At 42.7% G+C, this 19,978-nt stretch overlaps 1 protein-coding gene across 1 annotated transcript in view; it reads left to right on the forward strand.

Annotated features, from left to right (window-relative positions):
- SPMAP2L (sperm microtubule associated protein 2 like) overlaps positions 1 to 19,595 on the forward strand; it is a 78,993-nt gene extending 59,398 nt beyond the window's left edge. The window contains exons 11-15 of the mRNA XM_073805298.1: positions 71 to 253; positions 2,167 to 2,256; positions 6,441 to 9,580; positions 16,201 to 16,365; positions 16,453 to 19,595. The gene's annotated coding sequence lies outside the window, so the exon portion shown is untranslated. The remainder of the gene's footprint in view (positions 1 to 70; positions 254 to 2,166; positions 2,257 to 6,440; positions 9,581 to 16,200; positions 16,366 to 16,452) is intronic.
- Positions 19,596 to 19,978: the final 383 nt, after the last annotated feature.

Below are 19,978 nucleotides of genomic sequence, written 5' to 3' on the forward strand. Positions count from 1 at the left end.
AATTAATTTATAATTCAAATTAAATTATATTCACCTTTTGCCTATTTCCTCCCTTTGACTTGGATACAAGAATCTTAGAGCCTAATGAATGTAATGTTCAAACATGGTGAGCCCCTCAGCAAGTAAAATTCCTAGCATCACGACTAGTCATAGCAGGAAACCAAGCAATAACAGCTGCCACCATCATCACCTCCTCCGCCACCACCGCAGGAGATTGACAGCTCATCTGTGCCCCTCTTCTGCTTGGTTTCAGGTACTTTAATCTGAATTTATTTTTACTTGTTCCATGGAGTGTATATGTGTGTGCATGTTCATAAACATGTGTGTCTGTATTTGTCTTTATTACGTGTTTGCGTGTAAACTGAAAACTTCCTGAATCCGTTAAAGAAGTGGTTAAATTATAATTAAATAATCTCATTGAGGAATACTACAGAGGCCTGTGATTAACTACCAAAAGTTATAATAACTTCGCTAAGAAGCTCAAATGTCTTCTCACCCCTTTTAGCTGTCGAGTGTAATAGCTGTAAATGTCCACCTTTCTGCAGCTTTTATTCCCAGACTACTGTATTAACTGTCTCTGTTAAGCCTTGGAGTGATTTTCAGCTCCCTGTTAGGAGAAAGGTGGAGAATGTTATTATTAGATTTGTGAAATTTAGGTAAGTTAAGATTGTTCATTTTGGAATATGCCATCAGTGAGACTATTCATGGTCTACCTAAACTATCGAAGGATTTTTTTTTAAAGCCACTAGTTCAGGAAGGCCTGAAATTCCTCAGGACAAAAGATGAAGGTTAAAACTGTTTTTTTCTGCCTTACCTGATAATATTCCCTTCTTCCCTCCTCTGGTTCTCGAAAACAAAATGAAAGCTTAACTGAAAGTTCCCACTAGATAAGTTTAATTAAACAGCATTTTGTTATACTTGACTATCATTGTACCCCTAACTCAAGCATCTGAATAATTATTTTCTATTTTCATAACTCAGGTATAGACTAACTTCACATTGAATTAATCATTAAAGCAAAGCTCATTAAAATGCTGATATAAAATATGTTTTGTTTTGATTTCTTGAACAGTAGGAAAAATTAAATATATTCATCTAAATATTCAAAAGAGAAGGTAGTGTTAAAATTTGTATGAAGAAAGTCAACTGACCTTAAAGTGCCAAAATGAATACCTCTATTTAATAAATAACAGCACATTTTACAGGGAGGTAAAAAGGAAAGCATTCCATTGTTAATGGGTGTTGTATTTTACTAAATTTAAATAGTGTACTAGTGAGTAATAATTGACCACTATTACTCTGATAGTTATAACTGAAAAGTAAGGGGCTTCCCTGGTGGTGCAGTGGTTAAGAATCCGCCTGCCAATGCAGGGGACACGGGTTCGAGCCCTGGTCCGGGAAGATCCCACATGCCGCGGGGCAACTAAGCCTGTGCGCCACAACTACTAAGCCCGCGCTCTGGAGCCCGCGAGCCACAACTGCTGAAGCCCACGTGCCACAACTACTGAAGCCCACACGCCTAGAGCCTGTGTTCTGTGACAAGAGAAGCCACCTCAATGAGAAGCCCACGCACCGCAATGAGAAGCCCATGCACGGCAATGAAGAGTAGTCCCTGCTCACCACAACCAGAGAAAAGCCTGCGTGCAGCAACGAAGACCCAGCATAGCCAAAAATAAAATAAATAAAATCTATTTAAAAAAAAAGAAATGTAATATCAAAGAAATACCTCACATTTAAGTAATAATTTTAACCTCTTTAATTCCCAAATATTATTAGTTTTACCTTCAATTATACTATAAAAAGGGATAGAGAAGACATTCTACTTTGTTTAGATTTCTTACTGAAAAACAGAACTAGAAGTTATGTACCTTTATTTAACTATAAAAGTGCTAAACTATGAATCATCCAGGTGTTGTTTTATTGTGATTTAACCATGGATTTAATGCTTTTCTTGAACAATCAATGAAATGTTCGGTACTCTGGATTTTTATCTGAAGGACTGAAACTAAACATGTTGAACAATCTCTCCAGATTGTTTTAAAAATGAGTAGCAATTCTAAATAGCTTCTTTTGGAACTAGGAGGAAGAATTTTATATAACTATATAGATTATATAATTTAAAATATATATATATATATTTACCTCAACCACTTTTTTTCTTTTGAGGTGAGATTGGTATATGACATCATATGGTAGATTTGAACTTGAATTTTGGAATCAGACCTGGGTTTGTATCCCACGTGGATCATTTACCAGGTATGTGATTTTGAAAAAATTCCCTAACTCCCTGTGCCTCAGTTTCTTTATGTATAAAGTGAGCTCCTGTGGCATTATTGTAAAGAGTAAATAAGAACATGATGTAATAAAGTATGAATCGGAAAAAGTTGTTTAAAATTTAGCTCCTTTTGCCTTCTAAGGGGGGAGTGGCATACTTCATATCACTGGGAAAAGAAATATCTTTATGGCTTGACTCATACATTAAATGAATGTTTGTTTGATGTCTTTGCTTTGCCAGGCACTGTGCTAGGCACTAAGGCTGTCATAGTAAGCCAGACATATATGGGCTCTGCTCTCATAGGCTATTTAGCCAATTGGGAGACATGGATGTTATTCACACATTCACAAATAAATGTAAAACACAGCAGTGGCAAGTGCTATGAAGGAGAGGTTATAGTGCTATAAAATGACAGAATAGAGAACTTTGACTCCCTTGGGAAGGTGAGGGAAGGATTCTTTAATGAAAGGACGTTGGGCTGGAATCTAAAAATTAAGTCGTGTTAACTAACAAAGAAAGGACAGGAAATCAGTCCAGGTAGTGGGAAATGTGGTGAGTGGATATTTGTTGATTTGGGGGCGACCCTGCACCCATTCCTCCTCCTTCTGGTAAGAACTCCCAATTTTCTTTGGGGGATTTCTCTTCATCGATAAAGGTTTATTGAGACTTTTATTCCAGGTACCCTGGCCGAGGGATGGGCATGTGACCTGAGCCAGCTCATTGAACTGTCCTCTGGGGCTTTGGATCATGGGCAGAGCGGTGCAGAGGCAGGGGTAGTTGGAGGCGGTCGTTCCCAGTAGCGGTGCCCTGATGAGACTTCACTGTTCTCCTCCTACTTTTGATACCTGGAGCTGCCCAGGCCCCCACCGCGGCCCTTCCCTGTTCATCTGCCTCAGGAGCTGTGCACAGCCTTGCAGTAAATCCCCTGTGGCAGATGGGTAGAGGTGTTGGGGACTGAAAGGCCAGCGTGGCTCAGATGGGAAGGAAAAAAGGGTTGTGTGATCAGTGAGGAGGCAGCAGATGGAAGCCAGACTGTACAGGGCCCTGGAGGCCACCTTGAAGATTTTAGTCTTTATACTAAAACCAGTGGGAGCTGTTGAAATAATTTAAGCATGAGGATAATGTAACCATGGTTGCCTTTTGAAAACATTACTTCTACAAATAAATTGGGGGGGGGGGCAGTGGAGGTAGATAGACCAAGTTAGGGGGCTACTTAGTAGATCAGAGGAAAGATGAAAATAGTTTGGTGGTACCATGGTGGAGATGCAAGGAAGAGACAGGCCTTGAGAGATATTTGAGGAGGTGTATTTTCACAGGATTTGGTGACGGATTGGATGTGGGGTTGGGGAAAGAAAAGCATTCAAGATAATTCCTCGATTTCTAACTTATGAAACAATATATAGATAGTGAGGGTCTGAATATACAAGTGGACAATGGCCAGGCCACATATGACAGTAGAACTCTGACTCACCACCTGTGCAGCAACCAGGTCAGGAATCCAAACCACAGCCTCTGCAGCAATCAGCCCAGAATGGTCAGGATCTGGCCAGTGGTCCTAATTGATACCTATTTTTTGCCCCCACTTCCATCTCAGGACCAAGTAGAGAAAGCCAAATATATTCCCCAAGCCAATCGCATAGGATGCCCTGTTTCTAGTTAGGCAGTCTCCACCTTCCCCATGCCAACAGGGTCTAACAGAGTATTCCTAAAGCCTCCATCCCCTTCCCCCCTTGCCCCCCCCCCCCCACTATAAAGCTGTCCCACTCCTCTGCCTTTGAATCTCTGCCAACTGCAAGTAATGGTGGCTGACTCCCTGGCCATAGCAGGCTCTGAATAAACAGCCTGGGTGTGTTCTCATTTGACTGATCTTTCCCACAACAGTGAGCCCTTCACTGACGTAGGGAACACCGGGAGATGACCAGAAGAAAAGAGTGGAAAAGCATGAGTTCAGTTCAGGACACTTAGATTAGAGGACACCTTTGAGACATCTAAAAGGAGATGGCGGCTGCAGGGCTGTATTATGACTTTCAGGGACCCTAGGCACTTTTGTTTTTCTGGTTCCTTTCTTCCTTAAAATAATATTAAAAATTATATTTTATGACTGCATTAGTATAAAGATGAATATATAAATATTATATATTAAGACTTTTTCAAATTAAAAGTTCATTTTTTTCTCATATAAAAAGAACTAAAACATTTTTGTAATCTCCTGAAAATGTTATGGTCTGTAGGCAATGGGCCCACTGTGCCCAATGGAGCAGTCGGCCGGGTTCAGGTAGGCAGTCCTTACATGGGTCTGTGTTGTAGCGTCGAGACCTGAGACCTGCTGCAGGTGTACATGTGCAAGTCATCTCAGTTAGCTGTGGTTGGAGCTACGGGGTAAGAGGGAGGACCAGGACAGGGGGAATCCTGACTTGATATTTGCTGAAATTCGACAATTGCTGTTAATTATATTTAGAAGGGTATTGGTATGGTGGTTATGCTTTTAAAAGCAGTTCTTTTAGAGATGCAAGCTGAGACAGTTGTGAATGAAGTGATATCTAGAGTTTGCTTTGCAATAATCCCAACAGGGGAATGGATGAGGCTATAGAGGAAACGACTCTTGGTTGTGAGTTGGTGATTGTTGAAACTAAGTGATGGAATCCTAGGGTTCATTGTCTAGACTATTCATTCAATAGTCTCTCTTCTGTTAGATATGTTTGAAGTTTTACCTAATAAAGTGCAAGATAGGAGGGGAGCTAGGATGGACAGTTACAGGTCTCAGCAGAGGCTTGAGGGGCCTGAGCAACTCAGAACTCCCCCAACGCTGCATACCAATCAGGTCTGCTTCACTCCCACACATTCAGTGTTAGGGCTGTTTAAGGGGAGAAATCAAGGCAATGTGTCTGTATTCCATGGCTGGGGACAGTGTGGGGAAGAACTAGCACATACAAGATGGTGAGCTAGTTTATAATTTGATGGAAATAGGATCGTGGATTTACAACCCACTAGAAATAAGGTAAAACGAGATAAACTGGTGTTCCCACCCCAAATCCAGGGGAATGGGAGGGACTCAGGACTTTCCCCACACTTCTGGTGGGGGAGGGATTTTGAGTCAACTCTAATTAAATTTTCAAAGGTCAGGATACCTCTGTCGACCTCTAGGTTGCAAGTGCTTGACACACAAGATGTGAACAAGTGGGAACAGAGAAGGTGTTAAAGACTTGTTTGTTAACCTGGATTTGGTTGAAGGAAGAAAAATTGGAGCATCGATATTACATGGCTTCCTGCAGTCTAGGAGAGAGGGGGTGAAGGCAATTCCATTTCTGGTTCAAGGTGGTTGGTCTGGAATGAGGCCTTACCAAGTATTAGCTGTGCAACCCTGTACAAATTACTTAACTTCTCAATGAAAAAGGGCTAATAGTGTTTGCTGTCAAGATTAGGAAGTTTCCAGTACATTATACCCATCCTTTCCCTGCCTGAGTTAAGAAACAATTGAGAAACCCAGGCAGATGGAGTTCAAAACAACTCATTTACAATTGGTAAAGCTGTTTGGAGAAGGTGACTTTGGTGGACCAATTGGATTTCTAATATCCCCCTCCTCCTGAACTGAACTGAGCCCCTGGCTCTGTTCACCAGACACACCTGCCCCCGGAGCAGGCTGAACACACTCTGCTTATGGCTCTAAGATCGCAAGGAGGGAGAAATGCACTCCTTCTCCTAGATTCACCAGGGGAGGAGTCACTGCTCCCACGGGAGGAAATAGGGGTGGGTGAGGGCAAAAACCAGGAAGTTCTTCTCTGGGCAATTCTCCCTCTCCACATGGAAACGGGAGCACAGTTGTTCATCTCTAACACCTACCTCACTGGGTTCTTGTGAAGTATTGTACTTAGCACAGTATCCAGTACATGGTAAGTAGGTTTTGTTTTCTTAGTCATTATTATTAGCGGATATTAAGATGCTTCTCACATCTTTTTGGATAATGGAGTTTACTTCCTCTGGTGGTACTCATTGTAGTCCCAATGAAAATACAATCCTCCTATCGAGAAGTGGAGTCTACTTCCCCATGCCTTGAGTCTGGGGTGCCTGTGACTTGCTTAGATCAACAGAAGGTGGCAGAAGTGACATTGCATGACTTCCAAGCCCAGGCCCTGAGCAGCCTTGCCTTCTTGGCATGCTGCTCCAGACCTGCATGGAAAGAAACCCAGCCTCCCTGAGAGACCTCGTAGCAAGAGAAGTCCAGACTTCCCCTCTGAGCCCGGTGGCCAGCTCGCCCTCTGCTGAATGCCTCCATGTGAGTGAGCCAGCAGGACCAGCAGAAGGACTGCCCGGCCAACCCACAGAAAGGTCAGGAAGGAAAATGATGGTTTTAAGCTCCTCTTTGGGGTTGGTTTGTTATTCAGCAGTGTGGAACTGAAACAGTGAAGTAAGAGAGTAAGAGAAAGAGTAAGAGAAAGTAAGTAAGAGTAAGAGACTGGAGCCGTGGGTGGTAGGGAGGGCAGCAAGGGGTTCAGACTGCAGCCAGCTGATTTTCAGAGGTTTGTGAGCAAGTACTTGGTTAGGGTCTGCTAAAGGAGCAGGCACACACTTCTCCCTCAATTAGCTGTTTTAAGTGCCTTTATCAACTTGTGTGAACTAACCTACAGCAGACCTGAACTTAAGTGACCCCTGACTGGCCAGTAAGAAACTGCATGAATTGAGGCAGAGGAGTGGGCTGCCTCCCACCTTCCCTAACTCTCCCCTCCTCCTTCAGAGGGCTTTGCTTCCTGAGGACCTATCTGAGGAGGTCCTGGCCTATGACCATCCTTAGAGACATAGCACAGGCAGTAAGAAGACAGAGCCTGAAGGCATGCATTCTTTCACAGTTTGTGTTGTTTTTTGTTTTGGGATTTTTTTTTGTGGTACGAGGGCCTCTCACTGTTGTGGCCCCTCCCGTTGCGGAGCACAGGCTCCGGACGCACAGGCCCAGCGGCCATGGCTCACAAGCAGAGCTGCTCTGCGGCATGTGGGATCCTTCTGGACCGTGGCATGAACCTGTGTCCGCTGCATCAGCAGGCAGACTCTCAACCACTGCGCCACCAGGGAAGCCCTGTGTTGGTTTTTCTTCTCAGTCTGGGAGGTGCTGCCAGGTGGGAAAACTTCCCCACCCGTAGCAGCATGCATCTGCCTGCCTGCCTGCTCTCTGTTGCCAGGGCGTGGTCTGTTGGAAGTGTCAGGATGTTGGGCATCCTAGGGATTGCAAGACAGGGCAGGCAGAAGGCTGGAGACAGAGAAAGGGGGCTGGGGGAGCAGGGGAGCAGAAAGAAGCAGCTGGTCTTCAGTGTGAAGTGGGGAGCAAATTCACCCCAGGATACCAGGGACACATAGGCAGTGGGCGGGCAGCTGCTCTGTGAACAGGGAGAGGGTGATTGAGGCTTGGCCAGATGGACATGAAAGGAAAGCAGTAACAGACCCCAGGTAACACACCGCGTTTTCTGTAATGATCTAAGCAGGCAGGAGTGCCCTGGGGCTTGGATAGTTTAAAAGCACCACATTCCTGGCTTCAGCAAAGCTTAAAGCATAGCCTAGGTCAGGGAGCCATTTTAAGTTCTGGCTTCTCTGGGATTTTTAAGTGACCCGTGACCCGTGATTGTCTAGTAAGAAGCTGCATGAACTGAGGCAGAGGAGTGCATTGCTCACTGACAGAGCCGAGCCTCCCACCTTACCTACCCCCCCACTCCTCCTTCCACGGGGTTTTGCAACTAAGGACCTATCTGAGGAGGTCCTGGCCTATGACCACCATTGACAGCAGAGACATAGCACAGGCAGTAAGGAGAGGGAGGCTGAAGACACATGTTCTTTCACAGTTTGTGTTGATTTTTCTTGGTTGATCGCTGGTAGAGAACGAATAAGTGACTGTATTATATGATCTCATATAATACAGGGAGGCAGTGTAGATGTGGCCGGGAATGTGCTTTCTGGAATCAGAATGGCAGGATTTGAACCCAGGACCAGCCACTTACTAGCTCTGTGTCTTTGGACAAATTAACTAACTCCTCTGGGCCTCAATTTCCTCACTTGCAAAATGGAGCTAAGAATAATGCTGTCAAATGCTGCTCCCCAAAGCACCACCAAAGAGCTTGTGGACAAAGCAAAGCTGAGTTTATAGCTCACTGAGATAAGGGAGATCCCTACCTCAGCAGAGTTTTAGAAGCATCTAGTAAAGAGAGGGCAGTGGTGGGGTATTTATAGGTTTTCGGCTTGTTTAGGATTGTGCAAGGACTTGACAGACACAGCAGGGTGAGGGTTTCCAAAGGAGTCTTTGAGAATTGATGAGACCAGTGGAGTACTTTCATGACAATAACAAAAGTTGTATGTAACTTCATCTTCCTGGGCAAGAGTTTCCAAAAACCTATTACTGAAGGCTGTGGGTAAAAGTCATGCTAATGTAGACAGTGATCTGTGTAGGCACAGATGGTTTAGGTTCAAGTTCTCCCCTTTACCTCCAGCACTGCTGTGAGGATTAAATGGGACAATGGATGAAGTGCTCTAAGTATAGTCATAGCACTTGATAAATGTTCAGTGATTATTGCTATTAGTGCATTATTTTCCAGTCCAACCCCCATTTCTCTTGCCAGTTTGCTAGTGCATAAAATTCCATCTCCAGAATTGTTTTCTCATAACCTAAGGCTTTATCCCTTTTTAAAATGTAAACACAGGCATAAAGGGTACCTCACTAAACCTAATCAGGCATTTACACCTCAGCATGGAAGAGTTTATAAAATCCTAAACAGGAAGCCTGGAAGCTTAGAATATAAGCTTTACTAATCCCTTAGGAGAAATGGCCCCATACATCCCTAAGCTGTTCTTGAGGAGCCTTGCACATGCCCAATTACATGCAAGACTAAGGACAGTAACACTAGGTCCAGAACACCTGAATTTCCCCCTTTCAATCTGGTGTCAGGCTGCTCCCATCTAGTAAGATGCTCTTACCTCCTTGGCATTTGTGCTTGCCCAGGGTTCTCCAGAACCAGTAGGGGATTTTCTCCCTCCCTCCCTCCCTCCCTTCCTTCCTTCCTTCCTTCCTCCCTCTCTCACTTTTTGTCTCTTTCTTTTCTTTCATCCTATCTATCTATCTAAATGGGATTTATTATGAGGAATCGGCTCACAAGATTATGGAGGCTGAGAAAGACCCATGATCTGCCGTCTGCAAGCTGGAGACCCAGCAAAGCCAGTGGTGTAATTCATTTGGGGTCTGAAGGCCTGAGACCCAGAGGAGCTGATGATATAAATCCCAGTCTGGGGGCTTGACGTGATTAGATGAGATGTCCGAGCTCTAGCAGTGAGGTAAGAAAAAAAGAAGGAAATTCCACCTGTTTCTGCTTTTTGTTCTACTCAGGTCCCCAGTGGATTGGGTGAAGTTCATCCACATGGAGGAGGGCCATCTACTGAGTCCACCAATTCAAATGGTTAATCTCATCTGAAAACATCCTCACTGACACACCCAGAAATAATGTTTAGTCTGGACATCCCATGGCCAGTCAAGGTGACATATAAAACTAACCGTCTCACCCAGTCATAGAGAGGAGGTGGGGATTTGCAGGTGGAAGAGGTATGCGTCATTATCTCTAGAGAAGGAATAAGGTACGTTTTTGAAATCACACACTACCAGTGAAGCTCCTTAGGTTAGGGAGTTAGTAAGCTGCCCCACTTTACCCGAAGTACCTACACTCAGTCATATCTTCTGCAGGTTTCCACATCATGCCAACAGGCTCTAGACCTGGGGAGCTTAGCCCTGGCTATACCTTAGAGTCAACAGGGCAGCTTAAGAAAATACCTAAACCAGGTCTGCCCATGCAAACCCTGACCGTCCAGCGCTCAAGCAACTGGACCAAATTGTTAAGGTGAGGCCCAGGCACTGCTCTCTTTCAGAAGTTGCCCAGGTGATGCTGATACACAGCTTGAAGAAGCACTGCTCCAGATCAGTGCTATTCAAACTTTAGCTGCACAAGAGTCACTCAGAGGACTTGTTCAAACACAGATTTTGGGCTTTCACTCCCCAGAGATTCTGATTCAGTAGGTCTGGGTTAGGGCTTGAAAATCAGTATAAGATGCTCCCAGGTGATGTTGATGCTATGTATTAGTTTTCGGAGGGCTGCCATAACAAAGGACCACAGCCTGGGTGGCTTAAACAACAGAAATTTATTTTCTCACGAGTCTGGTGTCTAGAAGTCCAAGATCGAGGTTTCAGCAAGGTTGGTTTCTTCTGGGTGTGTGGACCCCATCACTTTGAGTAGGAAGGCTCTAGATTCCACAGATCAAAGAAACAGTATGGGTTCACCAGTTAAGAGTCATTTATAAGAAATATGATCCCTAATGGAATGGCTTCTTTTATATATTCCTTTGATACTAATGAGATCTCTGAATTCTCTTTGCCCTTCCCTCTAGAGTGAAGTGAGCAAAGGGTAGAGAGGTGGACAGAGAGGTCGGAGGTCAGAGAAATAGCCAGGAACCAGGGCTTTGTAGATGATTATGAGGTCTTTTCACAGAAGGAGGAGCTGAGGGCTCTCCATATTGTGACCTTCCGCTGAATAGTCCAAGCTGCGGGAGATCTTCATATATTAAGATCTTCCTTTACCATCATTCGTCAGCCAACTGAGATGTTCCATGGCAAGGTGTCTGTATTTTCCTTTGCCCGTTTCCCTGTTTTAGTTTAAAATGGGTTAACATTTTTTTAAAAATTTTTTATTGTGGTAAGAATACTTAACATGAGATCTACCCTCTTAACAAATTTTATATGTACAATACCTCATTGTTGACTACAGGTACAATGTTGTACACCAGGTCTCCAGAGCTTATTCATCTTGTTGGACTGAAAATTTATGCCCGTTGGTTAGCAACTCCCCATTTCCCCCTCCCCCTAACCCCTAACACCATCATTCTACTCTTTAATTCTATGAATTTGCCTGTTTTAGATACCCCATATAAGTGGAATTATGCAGAATTTTCTTTCTGTAACGGGCTTATTTCACCTTATTTCACAAGGTTCCTCCATGTTATTGCATATTGCAGGATTTCCTTTTTTTTTTTAAAGGCTGAAGAGTATTCCATTGTCTGAATATACTACATTTTCTTTATCCATTTATCTGTTGATGGACATTTAAGTTCTTTCCATAGGTTGGCTATATGACAGGCAACAAAAACAAAAATAAACAAGTGGAACGACCTCAACCTCAAATGCCTCTGCACAATAAAAGAAACAGTCAGCTGAGTGAAAAGGCAATCTAGAGAATGAAAGGGAGAAAATATTTGTAAGCCATGTATCTGAAAAGGGGTTAATCTGATAAGCGGTTAATCTCTAAAATATGTAAAAAGAACTCCTGCAACTCCATTGTAAAAAAAAAAAAACTAGTCTACATAGGTTTGATACACAGGGAGTGACTCTTGTAGAATAAAATCATAGGCAGCACTAGCACACTAGCACGCACTGCAGAGTCACAGCTAAGGCCGGCTGGCTGGGATTCTGCAGCATCTGTACTTACCTAAATGAATGTAAGAAGTTAGCTGAAAAATTGCTGTTTCGAAGCCTCTCCCTGGGCCTTCCTGCAGCAGCGAGTTGTTAAGTCCTGCACGGGAAATGGCAGACCACAGCTACGGCCTGCCTGCAATTTACACAAAGTAACTTCTCAAGGAAAATAAAGTCATAGCCCAAGAATCAGACTGATTCTTGCACAGCCAGGGTGAAACCTCTTTAAATTAGTTGCTGTTGTCCAGCTCCTTGGAAGTTTTTCATGTTGAAAAAAAGAAAATACTTGGATGTTAACTAGACCTATTGTGATCATTTTGCAATGTATACAAATATCAAATAATTATGTGTGCACCTAAAACTAATATAATGTGTGTCAACTACACCTCAATTTTCTAAAAAAAAACCAAAAAACAAAAAACACAGCTTATATTCCACACACACAAATTTTTTTTTTTTTTAATTATTTATTTTTGGCTGTGTTGGGTCTTCGTTTCTGTGAGAGGGCTTTCTCTAGTTGCGGCAAGTGGGGGCCACTTTTCATTGCGGTGCGCTGGCCTCTCACTATTGCGGCCTCTCTTGTTGCGGAGCACAGGCTCCAGACGCGCAGGCTCAGTAGTTGTGGCTCACGGGCCTAGTTGCTCCACGGCATGTGAGATCTTCCCAGACCAGGGCTCGAACCCGTGTCCCCTGCATTGGCAGGCGGATTCTCAACCACTGCGCCACCAGGGAAGCCCCCCAATTTTTTTTTTTTGATGATCAGATAAAATGAGTTGCAGCTTTAAGGGAACAAAATAAACTCGTGTTTTTAAGGCACATGACTTTCAGCGGGGCAGGCTGAGGGGTGCATTTAGTTGTGGAAATGCATTGTAAGCAAATTTGACTTTTGTGAATCTAAAATGTTAGAAAGGAAAAACTTTTACTCTACTCTGTTAGGTTTAGTGTCTGTGGGCCTGTGAGTTAAACTGACACAAGAGATTAACAGGAGAAAAAGGTTTATTCGTATGTATATGAAAACCAACAAAAGCAGTAGTCGGCTTTTTAAATAGTTAAATTTAGAGGTTTATGGACTAACTTAGTAGAGACGAGGGAGGAAAAAAGGTGTTATGGGAAGACAAATAGGTTTCTTTAGAAAAGACAAGTGGATTTTTAGGAGAACAAATGGGAGATAAGAAAGTTGGTGATGGGCTTCCCTGGTGGTGCAGTGGTTAAGAATCCACTTGCCAGTGCAGTGCACACGGGTTCAAGCCCTGGTCCGGGAAGATCCCACATGCTGCAGAGCAACTAAGCCCGTGCACCACAACTACTGAAGCCTGCACACCTAGAGCCCGTGCTCCACAACAAGAGAAATCCCCACAGTGAGAAGCCCGCACACCGCAACTAGAGAAAGCCCGCGCGCAGCAACGAAGACCCAACGCAGCTATAAAACTACCCCAGACAGGGGATTTATGGCAGCCTTATTTCCCAAATGTTGCTGCTTTTAGTCAGCTAAGGGAAGCTCTGAGAAGGCTTCTTTCCACATCTGTTGAATCTCAAATGCTTCAGCTTAAAATAATCTTCATATCAGCTCTAGGTCCCCACAATAGTATGAGTCAGAAATACTGTCTTGCTGCATAAGGAAGTGACTTGTAAACTGTTCTCTATTGCTGCCTAGCACCTGGCAGTGCCCCTTTAGATGGCAAGCTGAAATCCTCTTCATCCTCCGTGTCAGGAGAGCTATGGTTATTTGAAGACATCTGAAATTCTCTTTGAAATTTAGCGTTTATTACATTGTTATTCTCACATATGCTATTACTATAATTTGAAACATTTTATAAATCCTATAAAAATATTATTCAAGTTATGATATTGCTAAAATCAGGGCTTAAAAAATGCAACCATAAATCAAAAAGTTCAGAATAAAAGTTAGATAAATTGGTATGAATACAGCCAATCAACCAAATTAATACTATGCTATTAATTTAAAGGATAGCCCTATAGGAAAAATTTTAAATAGTGCTTAAAAGAAAAAAAAAATTAAAAGCAACATTAAAGTAAAAATGTGCTCCAATAGTTATAGATTTTTGTACTCTACAAATGCATTCCTCATACTCTTTATTCCTTTGGTAAAATGAGCTTGATTTATGAGAGATCTCCCAAAACTTGTTCCTTGAGTAAAATATGACCTCTCTATAAGAGGGTGGACAAAAGCTAAGACATCATTTAGTTCATGAGCAAAGAATCAAATTGCAATTCAATGGCAGGTGTTTATGTAGAAGAGCTAGAAGTTGAACAAACATCTCAAAACTGTAGGGCAATTAATTCTGCAAACTCATGGCAACTATAAAGTAATTCATCCTTAAAATTATGACAAGATCAGAGATGATAAGTATGTGAACTCTGCTTGAGTTCACATAGAAATAGATTTGTGAAATAGTTCACATTGAAATAGTTCACATAGAAATAGATCTATGAAATGTTGATTGAAAACAATTATTGATAGAATTCAAAATAGTACAGTTATTTTAGCTATGGACAAAATACAAGCTTGTCTACTGATAAAGATGGGGACTTAATTTAAACCTATGTAAATAGGACTTATATTCATTGGGTCCTCATTTTCTCCAGAGTTGTTTGTGTTAATGATAAAAGCAAATTGGAGTGGTCACCAGCTTCGGGAGGGGAAGGGAGGAAGGATAAATTGATGGAGCACAGGGGATTTTTAGGGGAATGAAACTATTCTGCATGATATTGTAATGGTGATGTATATCATTATACATTTGTCAAACCTATAGACTATACAACACAAGGAGTGAACCCTAATTTAAACCATGGACTTTAGTTAATAATAATTATCAGTATTGGCTCATCAATTATAACCATTGTACCACACTAATACAAGATATTAGTAGCAGGAGAAATTGGGGGGTGGGGAGTAGGGGTGAGGAAGTATGTGGGAACTCTGTACTTTCCACTCAATTTGTCTGAAAACGTAAAACTGCCCCCCAATTAATAAAGTCTGTTAATTAAAAAAAAGCTAAATTGGTGGACAAAGAGATTGCTGATTCTTGAATCATCCAACACAAATCAGGCTAAAACATGCTTTCGGTTCTTTATTTACTTTGCTTAAAGGTGCACTGTTTATTTTGCAAGGGTGTAAGGATTAAGCACGAAATGAGAGCAATAGAATGTCTGGCACCCGTTGCCAAAATAAGCTTTCCCATTTGGTTGACTATCATGAACCTTAAGTCAGTCTACTCAGAGGAATACATTTCACCCTTTATAGGAAAAGTTCCAAATCTTCTTCCATTTATTTAGGAAGTAAACCCTGTATCTTAGAAATTCTCACTACAGGATTCACCACATCAACAAACATATATGCTTTATTGTTAGTATCTTGTTGATCAGCAATCACACATTTAACTTCATCAGAACACACAGCTTTCGCTCAGGCGGTGAACCAGGTCAGTAAGCCCCTCTCGCAGTGGAAGCTCCGTAATCCTAGAGAATTCAAACTCGCCCTCACAATCAGATCCCAGTCTCCTCCAGCCCTGGAGCCACTTGCATCCTTTCTCCTCTGGCCACTCACCACCTTCTCTGCCTTGAATCATGGGTGTAAACTCAGGTCTATGAAAAAAACATGGCTTTATTCTCTCCAACTCAGCTTGCTTTCTGACCTCAAGCTTTATTCCGCCTAGCTGGTGGAAAAACAGCCTCCCGTCTTTCCGGGGTTCCAGGAGCCTCTGAGTGCCAAGATGTTGAGTGGTGGGGAGCGGGGGGGAAGATCCTCTGGGCCATGGTCCATGCAGGTTACTGCTTAGACATGTCATCCCTCTCCACATGTTCCCTGCAGGTCCTCCCGCTTTCTGCTGCTTTCCTCTGTGAGTGGCACGTGGGAGTCTTTGGCAGGGCTGCCTTTGATCCTATCTGCCTCGACACAGCCATTTTCTCTCTGGGATTGTTTCCCTTAGTAGTGACTAGTAGTGACTGTGCTGCAAAGCCAGGCACAGGTCTTTTCTGCTCCTGGAATCCACGACCTCTCATTTTTCCCTCTAGACTCCCACCTGTTAAAAACACTTTCCAGTGTGGGGATGACACGGGTTCTCTTTCTTTAATCTTCTCCACAACACCCCACCCCTAGGATTCCCTAAGGGCTTAAGTTTTTGGAACAAGAAGCATATACTTTCAAACTATATGTTTTCTCCCTTGTACATCCCTTCCTTAAGGCAATGAGGCCAGAGCCTGCTGGGATGGAAGGAAGGGAAAGGAACCCTACAGAGAAAAAGGAAGAAACCCATATTTCAGAGTATTATTTGGCCATGTATTTTATTTGTATGGAGGCCTTATCTCCCTTAGTATATTTTAGACTGTCTGATAGCATGAGTTGTTTTCTCATGTCCTCCCTAGCATTTGTGGAGTGAAAAGGTGTGCCCTTGACAATCTCTGGTTGTTCTTCCTTTAGCCTTGACCAGCTTTGAGGACAGCTCTGGAGCGCTCCTGTGGGGTCGTGTTGGTCACATCCCCGCCGCTACATCGTGAGACTTCCGTTCCTAGTCATTGCCAGCTATTACATTTTGGGCCACCTTTGGAGACATTGGATACCTCTGAACACAGTTCACCAGAACAGGTGAAATTTTAAAACTGTTTTTTTTTTTTTTTTTTTTGCGGTACGTGGGACTCTCACTGTTGTGGCCTCTCCGGTTGCGGAACACAGGCTCCGGACGCGCAGGCTCAGCGGCCATGGCTAATGGGCCCAGCCACTCCGCGGCATGTGGGATCTTCCTGGACTGGGGCACGAACCCGTGTCCCCTGCATCGGCAGGCGGACTCTCAACCACTGTGCCACCAGGGAAGCCCTAAAACTGTTTTTCATCAAATAGAAAAGGTTTGGTCCAAATTATTAAGAGGATGGTGAATGTTATAACCATATTACTATGGCAGGGGGAGGGAAGGGGTAGAAACCTTCATACATTGAGTCTCCTACCCCAAAATGCCACAGTGCTTCTCCAGAATCCTCACATCAGATACTCCTCTAGGCTGAAGCACTGAAGGCCTGTCTTAAAATGTAAACGTGCTCTTTGGTGATGCTCTTAGATGACCTTGGTTACTCAGTAAAGAGCAAACCCTGAAGGAATGAGACACAGGACAGGTAAGTTTTGATGAAACAAGGTGGGAGGGGGAAAGGAGAAGACCACAGCCTCCCATGGCAGACTGGGGTGAGACATGGAATATGAAAGGGTCTCAGAAACCAACCCAAAGGTTTGTAATTTTGCCCAAGATGGGTAGGCCCTGCATCTGTGGTAAGGGGGTGTGTGAGCCCATCAACTTTCTTTTTTGTGAGTTGTCCGATGAGCATTTTATTCATTCTCCCCTCAACTCTGCAGGGAGCCTGCAGCTGTGGTATTTAGCTCCCCCCGGGTTTCCATTGTGTGGGCTGGAGTCCCAGGGCCCTGGGTGGCTCACCACTGGGAGGGCACCACGCTGATGGAGAAGGGGGAATAAGCTCTTCTTTGCTCCAAGCACTTCTCCTCGCCTGCTTCCACTGCCCAGGGCTGATGGGGTTCTCCACGCCCCCCGCCCCTCACAGCCCTGAACCTTGTCAAGGCCATTAACTTTTTTTTCAGCTGTATCAATTTAAGAATTTTTTATTGAGATGTAATTGATAGCTAACATTATATTAGTTTCAGGTGTGCAACATAATGACTCGCTATTTGTATGAAACACTCAGGCTGGGTGCTGAGCAGCAGATCTAGTGAGGGTGGGTCCGGGCCTCATTCACCCCTGCACCCCAGCGCCCAGCCCTGTGTCTGCCACCTCAGGGCCACTCCTGCAATGTGTGCTGTGCTGAAATGAGCTGCATTTAGTCCATGTTTGTGGAATTTGGGTCTACCTCCCCAAGCCTTTTAATATCCCCAAATAAGTCTCAGGCTCTGAAAAAGATAAATTAATTTTACTAATTGACTCAGGTGATTCTAATTCTTTGTCTTTGCTTTTCTAATTGTTCTCCGTGCTCCGCAAGTATCAAGGAGTGCAACGTGCAAAGAAGTAGAAAGCAAAGGGAAAGACCCCTTCTTATCGTCAGACCAGACTCTCATGTGCTTTTGTGGAATAAGTATTTTGTACCAGGACTGGACAACAAAGTGGGTTCCTGATGAGAGAAGATGAAAGGAATGACCGCGTTGGCCAGGATGGGGATATCAAAGGCCTTCTCTTCCCTCTGGCCAGCTGCTCAGCTCCTTGGAGCAAAACAACCCGTCTGTCTGGGATTTGTGTTAGACCTGATCCTGCTGTGGCTTTTCCCCAGACTGCGTAAGGCAAGTTCCCTGCTTATTATCCTTGTTTAGACTCAGCGAAACTCATAAACAGGACCTCTTAGGTTGCTGCTATTGTTTTGAAACCTTCTGGGCTTTGAAGATGGTCTGTGATTGATTTATTAATTACAGAAACTCGAATTCTTGGTCCATTAACCCTCACAGCTCCCAACTCTTGGTGCAAATGGAATAACTTAGTTGAAATGCAGCCGAATTATCTAAACCTGCAAAAGATTTTAAATGGTTGCTGTTTGACCTTGTGGTATATGTGCGGCAAACTGTTCTCTGAACCCCATACAGGACATGTAAGAAAGGAGGTTTGAAATCAAAACCGTCCTGGGAGTGAGTCGTATGGTCACTTTATGTATATTGCATATTACTTGGTTAACGAAGTCATTTGCCTAAACTTGTTTTGCTTAGACAGATACTATAACTACTTGTATTCTGTAACCTCACACCAATTTGAAGGTATGGCAAACAGTTGTGGGAAAGAGAAAGACGGGAAGAGACAAACTGGTTCAGGTGTTCTGAATGAATGTTTTGGAGATACAGGTGCTACTGATCTAAAATTAGTTATTTGTATTTTATTATATTATTTCCATTACATAGCATATATTAATACAATATATATATATATTATATTAAATTTAACGTATTCTATTAATATATAATGCATTAATATGAACATGTATTTTATTGATAAATATATTACTTTGCATTTAATATATTAATAGATAACATATAATGTATGTTATATTAAATATAAATTATATATATTTAATTGGAAGTCCCTTTAGTAAATAAAACAACTTGTGCTGTGATGGCTCAGTGAATACTGTTTGGTTAAGCACCTGAATTCCAGCTGCCTTACTTTAGAGGCGAGAGTGCCTCACGGCCAAGCTTTAGTTTAGTTTATCCTTTTTCCTCATTTTGCCTTTGCAGAAAGTCATCATACGAGTAATCTATTTACTATAGATTACTACATACGAGTAATCTATTTACATCATACGAGTAATCGTATGATGTAGATTACTCGTATTTACATCATACGAGTAATCTATTACATACGAGTAAACCTGGTAACCATGTTTGTTTTCTACATCTGTGACTCTATTTCTGTTTTGTAAATAAGTTCATTTGTACCAGTTTTTACATTCCACATATAAACGATATCATATATTTGTCTTTCTCTGCCTGAGTTCTTTCACTCAGTATGACAATCTCTAGGTCCATCCATGTTCTATATTTTTTTTAAATGAAGAATAACAGATGTTGACAACAATATGGAAAAACTGGAATCCTCACACACTGAGGTATAAAATGGTGCAGCCACTGTGGCAGCAGTTTGGCAGTTCCTCCAAAAGTTAAATATAGAATTACCACATGACCCAGCAATGCCACTCCTACATAGGTATACACCCACGAGACATGAAAATATACATTCACAAAAAAACCTTGTACATGAATGATCATAGCAGCATTATTCCTAATAGCCAAGAAGTGGAAATAATGCAAATGGCCATCAACTAATGAACGTAAAAACAAAATGTAGTATATCCGTGGAATGTTACTCAGCCATAAAAAGAAATGAAGCACTGATACATGCTACAACATGAATGAACCTTGAAAACATTATGCTAACTGAAAAAGGCCTGACACCAAAGGCCACGTAGTGTATGATTCCATTTATATGAAATGTCCAGAATAGGAAAATCTGTAAAGACAGAAAACAGATTAATGTTTGCCAGGGGCTTGGAGGAAGGGGGAATAGGGACTGCCTGCTAATAGGTAGTCTCTTTTTGAAGTGGTGGAAATGTTCTGAAATTATATAGTGGTGCTGGTCACACAACTCTGAGAATACACTAAAATCCACTGAACTCTACACTTAAAATGATGAATTTTATGTTATGTGAATTTTATCTCAATAAGA

Source organism: Tursiops truncatus, chromosome 5 (assembly GCF_011762595.2).
Source record: "Tursiops truncatus isolate mTurTru1 chromosome 5, mTurTru1.mat.Y, whole genome shotgun sequence".
NCBI classification, from domain to species: Eukaryota; Metazoa; Chordata; class Mammalia; order Artiodactyla; family Delphinidae; genus Tursiops; species Tursiops truncatus.